Source organism: Anguilla anguilla, chromosome 19 (genome assembly GCF_013347855.1).
Source record: "Anguilla anguilla isolate fAngAng1 chromosome 19, fAngAng1.pri, whole genome shotgun sequence".
Classification (NCBI taxonomy): domain Eukaryota; kingdom Metazoa; phylum Chordata; class Actinopteri; order Anguilliformes; family Anguillidae; genus Anguilla; species Anguilla anguilla.
In genome coordinates, this window is record NC_049219.1 from 30,778 (window position 1) to 42,537 (window position 11,760).

The 11,760-nt window shown below is 44.6% G+C and overlaps 1 pseudogene; it reads left to right on the plus strand.

The window, feature by feature from the left end:
• Positions 1-655: 655 nt before the first annotated feature.
• On the plus strand, positions 656-798 carry LOC118219409 (annotated as a pseudogene).
• The last annotated feature ends 10,962 nt before the right edge of the window (positions 799-11,760 follow it).

Consider the following 11,760-nt stretch of genomic DNA (forward strand, 5'->3'; position numbering starts at 1 on the left):
TTGCCACTCTGAAGGACTACATGTGCCGGGACCAGAGAAGGAAAGGCCTGGATGGGCCAGGGACAGGTGGGGGCATGCAGCATGGATGATGGTAATGGGACAGGGAGGATCAGCCTGACCAAGTCATAGTTTTTTTATGGTGGTGCGGTAGAGATGGAGTGAAGGCATGTTGTCTAGAGTGTACACCGCTGCCCTGTACAAAAGTTGTTTGTTGTTGATTTTAAGTATTGTATTGTGTTGTAATTTTTATTGTCATGGGGAAGAAAATTTTAGTGGGCATCATTTGTACGGGTTTTTTTATATGGTTTTAGTAGATTGTTTAGGTAGTTGGGTGTTTTATGTTGGTTTGTTTTTAGGGGTGTGTTGTTTGTATAGATTCTTTTTAAAGGGAAAGGGGTGGGGTCTGGATTTGTTTTTAAGGGGGAAAGGTGTAATAGCATGTTGGCCGTATTTACTGGATTCTGGCGGGTGGTTTTTTTTAAATACTTGGTTGTAATGATAGGACTTGTTTAAGTGTTGCCGTTAATAGAAAAAGACCCATGATTAATGTTTTTTTTGTACTGTATAGATTGTATTGAATGTTTTCTGTGAAGTGTTGAATGTCTGTTGTGTTGTAAGATAATTGTATTGATTTAATAAATAATTTTGAAAAGGAAAAGGAAAAAGGTGGTTCACCCAGGGCGAGGCTCGGCCATTGCACTTCGGTCGTGCTGACCCCTGCGAATTCCCCAGGGGAAATGTGGGAATCTCGACCGCATAATTTCTGCTAGTGGGGGACTGCGTTCGGTCTCTCCCCTGATGTTGCTGTGAGAAAGTAGAATGTACTCGATGGCGCCGCGGCGTCTATAGACCGTGAAGCGGGCGTAAATGTAAGAAAAGTGCCTAAAATCCACGGAAGCAACTTTGCTGCAGGTCAGTCGCATTGCAACGGCATATGGCAAGTCCTTTTAAAATTTAATGGATTGCCCGCATTTTTAAATTGCAAGTGAGTGTAACTCATTTAACCAGGGTGACGCGACTTCGTCAGGGTTTTCAATGCTGCGGCCGGTGCGAGAAACGAGCTGTTAACTTCCCTGTCTAAAACAACACGACTAAAACAACACAACACGCCCCATCTCTTTCCACTCCGTAGCATTTTCTTACTTTTTTCAGAGGGGGCGGCTACTGCCATTTGTAAAGCCATAAGTGATCGCACAAGCTTTGCAAAACATTACATTTGCATACATTTTTCCAATATTTTATCAGGCAAGCCGTTTTAACCAAAGCGACGTGCAATAAGTGTATGCCGAAGGTCGTTGCAAGAACTACAGAACGTACGTCCGACAAAGTTCAATTCTCATAAAGAATCAGCTACCCCGAGCCATTAACATAGCCAGTTCAATCTGTAAGCAGAAGCCCAATGTACATTGCGAAGCCGGGAATCGCAGTCACATTCAGATATATGAAAATACCATTTTCACTAGCCAAAACGGAATTACAGACGTCATAAATAGCTGATCATTCGGTATGTGCGACGATTCGAATGGCCATACTTGTGATGTCATTATGGATATCTTTAAAGTTATTGTGACAAGTGAAAGCATGTTTTCAGATGTCTTGATTCATCCTTCTTACTCGTCAGTTTCAAATTGCAGTTATCTTGAATTGTCATTCTGACTAGTAACATTGTAATTTCGACCAATTTCAAATGCGTTTGTCGATAGCTGAAATGCAATTATGGATCGTGAAGCGAGGCTATTGAATGTTAGGAGGGCTTGCCATGACGGCAACTATTTAAACGGCTTTGGCTGCGACTTTCTTCGCTTACGGCCACACCACCCTGAAAACGCCCGATTGGTTTGCCCCAGGAAGTGAGTTGGAAGTAGTTGGAAAAGTTTGTTCTGTGTATTAGCGTTTGTCTCTTAAATCGGTTTACTTTGTTATTTTTTGCAACCTCATTTTGTCTAAGCGTCCGTTTTATAATTTATTCGTCAACCCCCCAGCAGCATTTGCTGTTTGGGGGACTGTCTTGTACGCTAAATGTTTCGGATGGATATAATGGCAACGAACACTGGACAGCAATTGACTACGAGTTGGATTACGGAGAAAATGAATGAAAGAGAGGAAGGACGCGGAGAAACGGACAGACAAAATGTGAATGACAAAGGAAAGAACACCGACAATGAGAATGGACACGGAATAAATAAACGGAAAGACGGCGAACAACAAAGAAACGGAGAAATCCAAGGAGAAGAGAGAAGGAAATATGACAGAGCGCTGACAGTGGAAGTGGAGGTGGAAGGAACGGAGGAAATCTCCATGATGGACATCCTATGAGAAGTAAAAAAAGAGTGCGGAGAAGTCACAGGCTGCCGAGTGAGAGGAGCACGAACGTATGAAATAACAATGAGAATGGACCAAGCAAAACAGAAACTAATGAACGGAATTACAGTTAAAGGAGCGATGGTTTTCGCGAGAGACATCGTTAACAAGGACATGGTGGTCTCATTTATTAACCTACCTGTCTATTTAGAGGATGGGAAAATAATAGCAAAATTAGAAGAGTGGGGGGTTAAACCATTATCGACAATTAAACGGAGAAAGTGGCCGGGAACAGATATTGCGGACAGAACAAGATTTTTTAAAAGTACGCTTCAACGAGCAGGTACGTTCGCTCCCTTATTCCACGAAATTTGAGACGCTGAGAGGCACGGAATATTTTAGGGTGATTCACGACAGACAACTACGGGTTTGCAGACTATGCATTCAGCCTGGACATATATTCAGAGACTGTCCGGACTTTAAATGCTTTAAATGCGGAGAGAAGGGGCACTACGCGAGAGAGTGCGAGAAACGGAAGGAGGCAGAAAGAGAAGAGAAGCAAGAGGAGAGCAAAAGAGAAGACGGCGACGAAAAGAGAGAGAAAGAACACCGGGACGGAAAATCAGCCGATGAAATGGAAAACGATGCGCAAGAAAAGAAAAATAAAGACGTGGACCCAGACAGGAAATGGAACGGAGATACGAGACTGAGGGCAACAGTGAGGACGGGGAAGGGGACGGCGATGAAGAGGAAGAGATGGAACAGATGGGAGAAAGTGAGGAAAGCGGAGAAAGAGAAGATGACGACGATGAGGAGAGTTTTAACAGAAGGGTGGCGAAACAAAGGCGAGAGAAGAAAACAGCGGATTGCAGATTCAAAGAACAAAAAATGAAGATGAGAGAGGAAATGACAGAGAAAAGACCAGGGAAAGAAACAACTATATCCCAGAAACTGGCTGCAAAAAAGAGAAAGGCGGACAAAGATAGAGCATGAGAAGAAAGAAAGGACTGCGAGTTGGTATGTGATTTTTGTATGTAATGCTTGGTTTAAATGTTTATCTTCTTTGTTTTGCACTCATGACCACAGTTACCTCTGTAAATGTAAACGGGTTGAGGAATGAGGAAAAAATGAAAGCGCTGTTGTATACATACAGAAGTGACATTATATGCATCCAAGAAACAAACTGGGATGAGAGCAAGGTGAACGAGATGAGAAAAGGATGGGGAGGGGACATTTATTACAATAACGGAGATACAAATGCAAGGGGAGTTGCGATTTTGATTAAAAAAGAATTTGCAGAAAATATAAAAAGTGTATAAGGATAGGACTGGGAGAATAATAATAATAGACTTTGAATATAAAAAGAATTTAGATTAATCAATATATACGTTCCAAATATAGAAATAGATAAAAGAAGTATAATAGATGAATTGAAAGGTTTAGTGATGGGGAGATGTATAATAGCAGGTGATTTTAATATTAGATGCAGTAGGTTAGATGTAGGTAAAGGGGTAGAGAATTTAGATGGGAAAAATCCAGAGGGATGTTAATAGAAATGATAAAAGAAAAAGAGTTGATAGATGTATGGAGATACGACAATCCAGAAAAAAGAGAATTCACTAGAAGACAGATGAGAGAAGGGACATTAAAGCAGAGTAGAATAGATTTAGTGTTAGTACAAGGGGAAATTAGATAAATAGAAAAAATTAGACACCAGAGAAATAGCTTTAGTGATCACGATGGGGTTAGGTTTACAGTTAAGATAGGGAGAGTGGAGGCAAGGGGTGGGATGTGGATATTAAATGCAGGATATATTGAAGAAGAGGGCTATGAGCAACAGATTAGAGAGATATTAGATAGAGAGAATACAAGAAGAGAAGCGCAAATAGAGAATGCTAGTTTAAACGATAGTATAAGGGAAAGATGGGAGTGGATGAAAAATAAAAAAATCTATTAGTATTAGATATAGTAAGAAAAGGAAAGAAATGATGAGGAAAGAAGAGAAGGAGTTGAGGGAAAGATTGGAAGTGGAGTTAACTAGAACAGAAGAAGAGTAGTATAATATAGAGAAATACATAGATATAAAGACAAAATTAGAAAAGTATGAGAGGGAGAAATGCAGAGGTGCAATTCTGAGAAGTAAGGCAAGATATGCATTACAAGGGGAGAAATGCACAAAATATTTTTTAGGATTAGAAAGGAGGAGGCAAAACAGGACATATATACATGAAATAAAAAAAAAAGAATGGAGATAAAACAGAAGATTTTGTGGAGATACTGGAGAGGGTGCAGGAATTCTATGAGGAATTATATAAGAAGGGAGGAATAGATGAGGGAAGTATAAGTGAAGTGTTGGAAAGTGTAGAGAAAAGGCTAAGCGTAGAAGATAGAGAGTGGTGTGATAGAGAAATAAGCATGAAAGAAGTATTAATAGCGATAGAGGGGATGACAAGTGGGAAAAGTCCAGGGAGTGATGGGATAGGGATAGAGTGGTATAAAAAATATAAAAATGAGGTAGCACCAATTTTAGTGGAGGTATTTAGGGAAATGGAGAGAACAGGGTTAGTGAAGGAAAGGATGAAGGGGTAGAAGGGGTGATAGCAATAGTATACAAGAAGGGAAGCAATTTAGATTTAGAAAATTTTCGAACAATCATTTTGCTAAATGTCGACTACAAAATACCAACTAAACTACTAGCAAATTGAGTGAAAAGAGTGATAGGAGGAATAGTACAGACAACACAAAGTTACAGTATAGCAGGTAGGGATATAGCAGATACAATAGGGACAGTCAGAGATGTTGTAGAACACATGAAGAGGGATAGAATAGAAGGAATAGTTGTAGGGATAGATTTGAATAAGGCATTCGACAGAGTAGAACACAATTTTTTTATATAGAGTATTAGAAAACTTTGGGTTTGGGGGAAAAATGGTGGGATGGGTGAGAAGGTTATATGAAAATGCAAAGAGTTGTGTAAAAATAAACGGAGTCTTAACAGATAAATTCGAGGTGGGGAGATCGGTGAGACAGGGATGTCCACTATCGGCATTATTATATGCAATCTCAGCAGAGCCACTAGCCACACTAAGAAAGACAAAGGGATAAAAGGAATCAAACTACCATATGGGGGGACATGTATCATAAACCAATACGCAGATGACACAGCAATTACGGTGAGAGATGGTGAGAGTGTTAAAAGGGTTCTAGAACTAACTGGAAAGTACGGGAGAGCATCAGGAGCGAAAATAAATAAAGAAAAATCTGAAATAATGTATATAGGAGAAGTAGAGAGAGCGGAGGTAGGATTAAGGGTGGAAAATAGATACATCTAGGTGTAAAAAGTAAGGAGGCGAGAGACGAGACATGGACAGGGGTGAGTAATAAAATAAGAGCAATATGTACAACATGGAAGGTAAGGAAGTTAAAATTAAAAGGTAAGATAACTGTAGTGAACAGTTTGTTGTTTTCGGTGTGTGTATATGTGATGAATGTAATTGAAATGCCAGAGTGGGTAATGAATGAGTTAAACAGAATTGTATGTGACTTTATATGGGAAGGGAAGGGGGTGAAAATCGCACAAAACACACTAGGAGGGAGGAAGTGGGACGGAGGTTTAAAGTTAGTGGACCTTGAAACAAGGAAGAATGCATTAAGAATAAAAACTGTGCAAAAATATATGGTGGGAACACAGAAATGTGGATGGAAAGAATTTCTGAAGAAATATATTAATGATGTGGGAGGAATAGGGGATAATGGATGGTACATGGGGTTTAAGCAGTCAATGACTGGTGGAATACCAGAATTCTACAGAGAGGTACTGGAGGCATGGAGAAGGTTCCTGCCAAAAATACAATATGAGTGTGTAGAACTACAATCTTTTGCAAACCTACCATTGTTTTTAAATGAAACATTCAAGTATAACAACAAAACACTGTATGAACCAAAATTAATTGAAAATGGAATAAAACAAGTTAAGGACATCATGTATGAAGTGATCCCAGGATTCCTCAAAGAAAACTGCATCTATGTGTCAGGGTTCTGTGTCTTCCCCCGTCATTCCTGGTTGGGCCACCAGATGGCGGCACCCCTGCTTTGTGTCTTGGCTAATTGCTTTATTGGTTTCAATTTTCCTATTATTAGTTGCTTATTGTCTCGTGCTCCCTTCCCTCTCTGTGGCCTGATTGTTCATTGTGCCCTCCTGTGTCCCATCTGCGTCGCTTCTACTTAAGTCCCCCTCTTCCCTGACTCAGGCGCTGGATTCTTGTGCGGTTTTGCTACCTGCCTGCGTGGTTGCTACTTGCCTTCGTGTTTCTTGCCTGCCTGCGTGTTTGTTGCCTGCCTATTTGTCGCTTGCCTTTTTGTAGCCTGCTCTGTTTTCCTACTTTTGTAATTTTTGTAGTTTTGTTTTCCCGCCTTTTGGAGGATTTTCTTTGTTAGTGAGAACTGCCCTGCGAGGCGCTGTGTTCCCTTTAATAAGCAAAGGGGGGAACAAAGTCTTTTGTTTTTCTCCCATTTTGGAGTCTTATTTTGCGCTCTGCATTTGGGTCCATTCCCGCGCCCCGCCTGACAGAAGAATCCAGCCAGAGCTGGACCCGGTTTTTTTTTTTTCCCTTTTCCTCTCCTCGGGGTTTTTGGTTTTTTGCTGGCCATGCCACCGGTATGGAGCAAGCCGGTGGTGGCTGGGGAAGCCTCCGGCCCAGGTCCGGCCGTGGAACGGGCTCCCCTGTCCAGTAGCCAGTGGGCAGAAAGGTTGTTTGACACATGCCAGGGGTCGCGCCCTTTCCTGGACTATGTGGGTGAGTTCTGCGCTGTGGCCGCTAAGGCGAACCTGCCCCAGTCAATCGTGTGCCAGCTTTTCAAGGATAATATGAGGGACCCCCCTCCACGGCGGGCAAGTATACTCCGGCGTGGACAAGTGCGGTGACTTTGAACTTATGTTCGTGACGGCCCTGCATTGGGACGAGTACCTCCGGGGGGTTGCAGATATGCCCCCTCTGGCGGAGAGGTACTCGCAGCCCAGCGAATCGGAGCCCGCCGTCCCGCCGGAGCCGCCCGCCCTGGCCGCCCCTCCGCAGGAGTCGCCCGCTCGGCCTGCCCTTTCCGCAGGAGAGGCCTCCGAACCTGCCCAGTGCTCCGGCGCCCCCTGTAGCTTCGGCACCCCCTGTAGCTTCGTTTCCCTCGTCTTCCGGTGTTCCCTCGCCCTCCGGTGTTCTCGCTCCCAGTGGTCGTCCCTCCCCCGGTATTGTCGCTCCCCCCGGTGTCCAGTCTCCCTTTGGTGTTGTCGCTCCCCCGGTGGCCGTCCTTGCCCCGGTGTTGTCGCTCCCCCTGGTGGCCGTCCTTCCCCCGGCGTTGTCGCTCCCCCCGGTGTCCGTCCGTCCCCCGGTGTTGTCGCTCCCCCTAGTGTCCGTGCTCCACCCAATGTTCTCGCACCCCCCAGTGTTCCCAACCGTGCGTCTGTGTTCTCTAGCCCCCCTGTCTAGTTGTCTGCCCGCCTGTTTGTCTGCCTGTTTGCCCGTGTGTGTGTCGGCCAGTTTGTTGGCCTGTTTGTCTGCCCCCCAGGCCGTCGGCCCATCGGCTAACGTGTTCTCCCGCCTGTCTGCCTGTCTGTCTGTGTGTCAGTCCGCATGTTTTTTGTCTTGTTTGCCATTGTGTCAGTCCCTGTGTCAGTCTTTGGGCTCACCCCTCTCCTTCCCGGTCTGTCTGTCGCTCACTATGTCTGTCGGCGTCGCAGTGTGCCTCCCCGCCTGCTTGTCCTTTTGTCTGTCTGTGTAGATTTCCTGGTGTCGTGTCTGTATCTGTCAGTCCGTTTTTCTGTCAGTCTTGGTCTACCCCAGTGTAGTGCCCTCGTCTAGTTCCTTGTGTTGTTCCGCTCCGTGTCTGTCTTGTGCCGGTCCTTTGCCGTGTGTGTGTGTATCAGTTATGTCGGGTCCTGGTGTTGTCCCTTCCTGTCGTAAATCCAGTCCGGTGTTCAGTCTTGCCTTAACCTAGTCCAGTGTTTTGTCTCGTCTCGTTCCTGTCCAGTGTACTGTCTCGTCTAGTCTTAGTCCAGTCCTGTGTGTTTGAGTCGCCCGAGTCCGGGTTCTGTTTTTTCCGAGTCGCCCGAGTCCGGGTTCTGTTTTTTCCGAGTCGCCCGAGTCCGGGTTCTGTTTTTTCCGAGTCGCCCGAGTCCGGGTTCTGTTTTTTCCTAGTCGCCCGAGTCCGGGTTCTGTTTTTTCCGAGTCGCCCGAGTCCGGGTTCTGTTTTTTCCGAGTCGCCCGAGTCCGGGTTCTGTTTTTTCCGAGTCGCCCGAGTCCGGGTTCTGTTTTTTCCGAGTCGCCCGAGTCCGGGTTCTGTTTTTTCCGAGTCACCCGAGTCCGGGTTCTGTTTTTTCCGAGTCACCCGAGTCCGGGTTCTGAGTTTCCTGAGTCCCCTGTCACCCGAGTCCGGGTTCTGAGTTTCCTGAGTCCCCTGTCGCCCGAGTCCGGGTTCTGAGTTTCCCTGTCGCCCGAGTTCTGTCCAGCCCTGAGTCTCCTGTTGCTTGGGTCCTGCCCAGCCCTGAGTTTCCCTGTCGCCCGGGTCCTGCCCAGCCCTGAGTTTCCTGTCACCCGAGTTCCTGAGTTCTGCCCCGAGTTCCTGAGTTCTGTTTCCCTGTCCCCGCCCTCCAGTTCACCCCCTCCCAGGGTCAGCCTCCTGGGACGTCAGGAGCCGTCCCTTGGGGGGGGGGGGGTGGGTACTGTCAGGGTTCTATGTCTGCCCCCGTCATTCCTGGTTGGGCAGCCAGATGGCGGCACCCCTGCTTTGTGTCTTGGCTAATTGTTTTATTGGTTTCAATTTTCCTATTATTAGTTGCTTATTGTCTCGTGCTCCCTTCCCTCTCTGTGGCCTGATTGTTCATTGTGCCCTCCTGTGTTTCGTCTGCGTCGCTTCAACTTAAGTCCCCCTCTTCCCTGACTCAGGCGCTGGATTCTTGTGCGGTTTCGCTACCTGCCTGCGTGGTTGCTACTTGCCTTCGTGTTTCTTGCCCGCCTGTTGCCTGCCTGCCTATTTGTCGCTTGCCTTTTTGTAGCCTGCTCTGTATTTGGGTCCATTCCCGCGCCCCGCCTGACACTATGATGCGGTAAGAGAAACAGATGGCATGGAAAAAAGAGAAAAGGTTAACAAAATGAGAAAATTAAATTAAGTATACCAAAAAAATGGACGGGAATTATTGAAAAAGAACGCATGGTAAAAAGAAAAGAATGTATGCCAGAGATATACGTGCTGGATAATGAAAAGAAATGTAACATGGTGAGTATGAGTGTGAAGAAAGTGTATGGCTGGTTAATTGTTGATGTAATAAAAGAACCAGCAGCAGAGAGAGTGTGGCGAAGAGTGTTTGAAAACATGGATGTAAAGAAAATATGGTCCAATGGTAATATAATAGTATAGAATGTGAGAATAATGATTTCCTAATAAAACACAACAGAATATACACAAATGTGGTACTAAATAAAATAAACAATGATGAAAATGCAAAGTAGTGATCATGAGAGCTTTTTACATTACTTTTTGGATTGTAATGATATAGTTGATTTATTTTGGTTTTTTAAAGAAATTGTTAAAAGAAAACTGGTGTGTGAAGTTAGATTTGGAGGAAGGGTGGAGAAAATAATTTTTTTGGTGTTTGGTGCATTTGAAAAAAGTAAAATGGTGAATCTTTGTTTAATCAATTGTGTTTTAAGTCATGCCAGACTAGCCGTTGTATACAGAAGAAACTATGCACATTTTGAAGGACGGAAAGTAAATGTAAAGTGTTTGTTCAAATCGTTAATGAAAAGAGATGTAGAGTTAATTTGTAAACATGGAAGTAAAGAAATGAGTTTTTTTGTTAGTGGGAATAAGTTGATTTATGAAGGGGAGAGGAGAGAAATTGTATTTAATTGGTAAAAAGCACTTTACTTTATGTAAATAAAATGTGGATTTTAAGGAAATGTAAATGTGTAAATATTATGTTGTGTTGTTATGAAAGTGTACAAAAAAGAAACAACAGAAATGTAAATTTGTGAATTGGAAAATTAATTTTAAAAAAAGAAAGAAAACGCCCGATCTCATCTGATCTCGGAAGCTAAGCAGGGTCAGGCCTGGTTAGGACTAGGATGGGAGACCGCCTAGGAATACCACGTGCAGTAAGCTTTTACTTATGTACTTACATATTTATTTATTTATTTGCGTTATCACACTAGGGGGCGATATCGCACACGATTTAAGCTGGAATACCGGAACTGTGCAAAGTAAAATTAAACATTTGGCCCTTCGGGGCGTGCTTTGTTTGTCTCTTGTTTTTTCGATTTAAATTGTTTTTTTTTCCTTTGCGGTAGTACTGTTGTGTGTTTCAGTTCGGAATGGCGGCAGCGAGAGACGGCGCCCGTCAGCACTGCTGTGTCCGCTTTAACTTGCGTGAGAAAGACGGTCGTGTGTTAGAGTGCTCACGGCTGGATTTCTCACGCAAGTTTGTTAAAGGCGCTTTGGGTTTTAGTCCTTCGGACATTAATTGTTTGATTCATTTGCCTCACGGAAAAGGATTTGACCTGAGTTTTAAGACTCAAACACTGCTCAGAATGTTTTGGGAGAAGTTTGAAATGGTAAAAGATCAGTTGGAAATGTTTGCGGTGGAGCGTCTAACTGATGATTCAGTTAAGGTGGTTTTTTGTCAGAATGTTTCATGAAATGGTTAATGAGGGTGATATAACAACCTGGCTAGGCCGATTTTGTTCTGTCCGGGCCCCGCCCGAAAGAGTATTGGACACTGAGGGAATTTGGAATGGGAGTTGGCGGGTGCCAATTAAACTGTTGTTGGACCCAAAAGGCTATGGAGGATTTAAACATCTGCCCTCAATGATTGTACTGGGAGAAAATAGAGGGCTCATTAACTATCAGGGCCAACCTAAATTGTGTCGAAGGTGTGGCGCATTTGGTCATTTAGCAGAGGGGTGCAAGGTGCTGGTGCGCACAAAATGTAGGGAGGTAGGGCACCTGTCAGCACAGTGTCCTACCGGTGTGAAATGTAACTTGTGTGAGTCTGCCGCTCACCTGTTTAGAGATTGCCCAGACTCTTTTGCAAATAGGGCGCGGCAGGTTAGAGCGGGAAACCGGGCTAGTGGGGAAGAGGAAGCCCAGAGACCAGCAGGGGGGGCTGGTGGGGGAAAGGAAGGTGGGACAGAGGAAACAAACACTGAGGCCCAGAGACCAGCAGGGGGGGCTGGTGAGAGAAAGGAAGGCGGGACAGAGGAAACAAAAGGTGAGGGTAGAAAGGAAGGTGGACAGGAAGAAGAAAAGGAAAGAGGGGAGAAGGGAAAGTTTAGGGAAGGTGAGAAAGTAGGTGATGAGACTCAAAGGGGTGAGGAAGAAAAGGTAAGTAAGGAGAAGAGGGGGGCTGATGTAGGGATTGGGAGTGAGGGGAAAGGTAGTGGTGAGAATACGGGTGTAGGTGAGGGTGTAGGA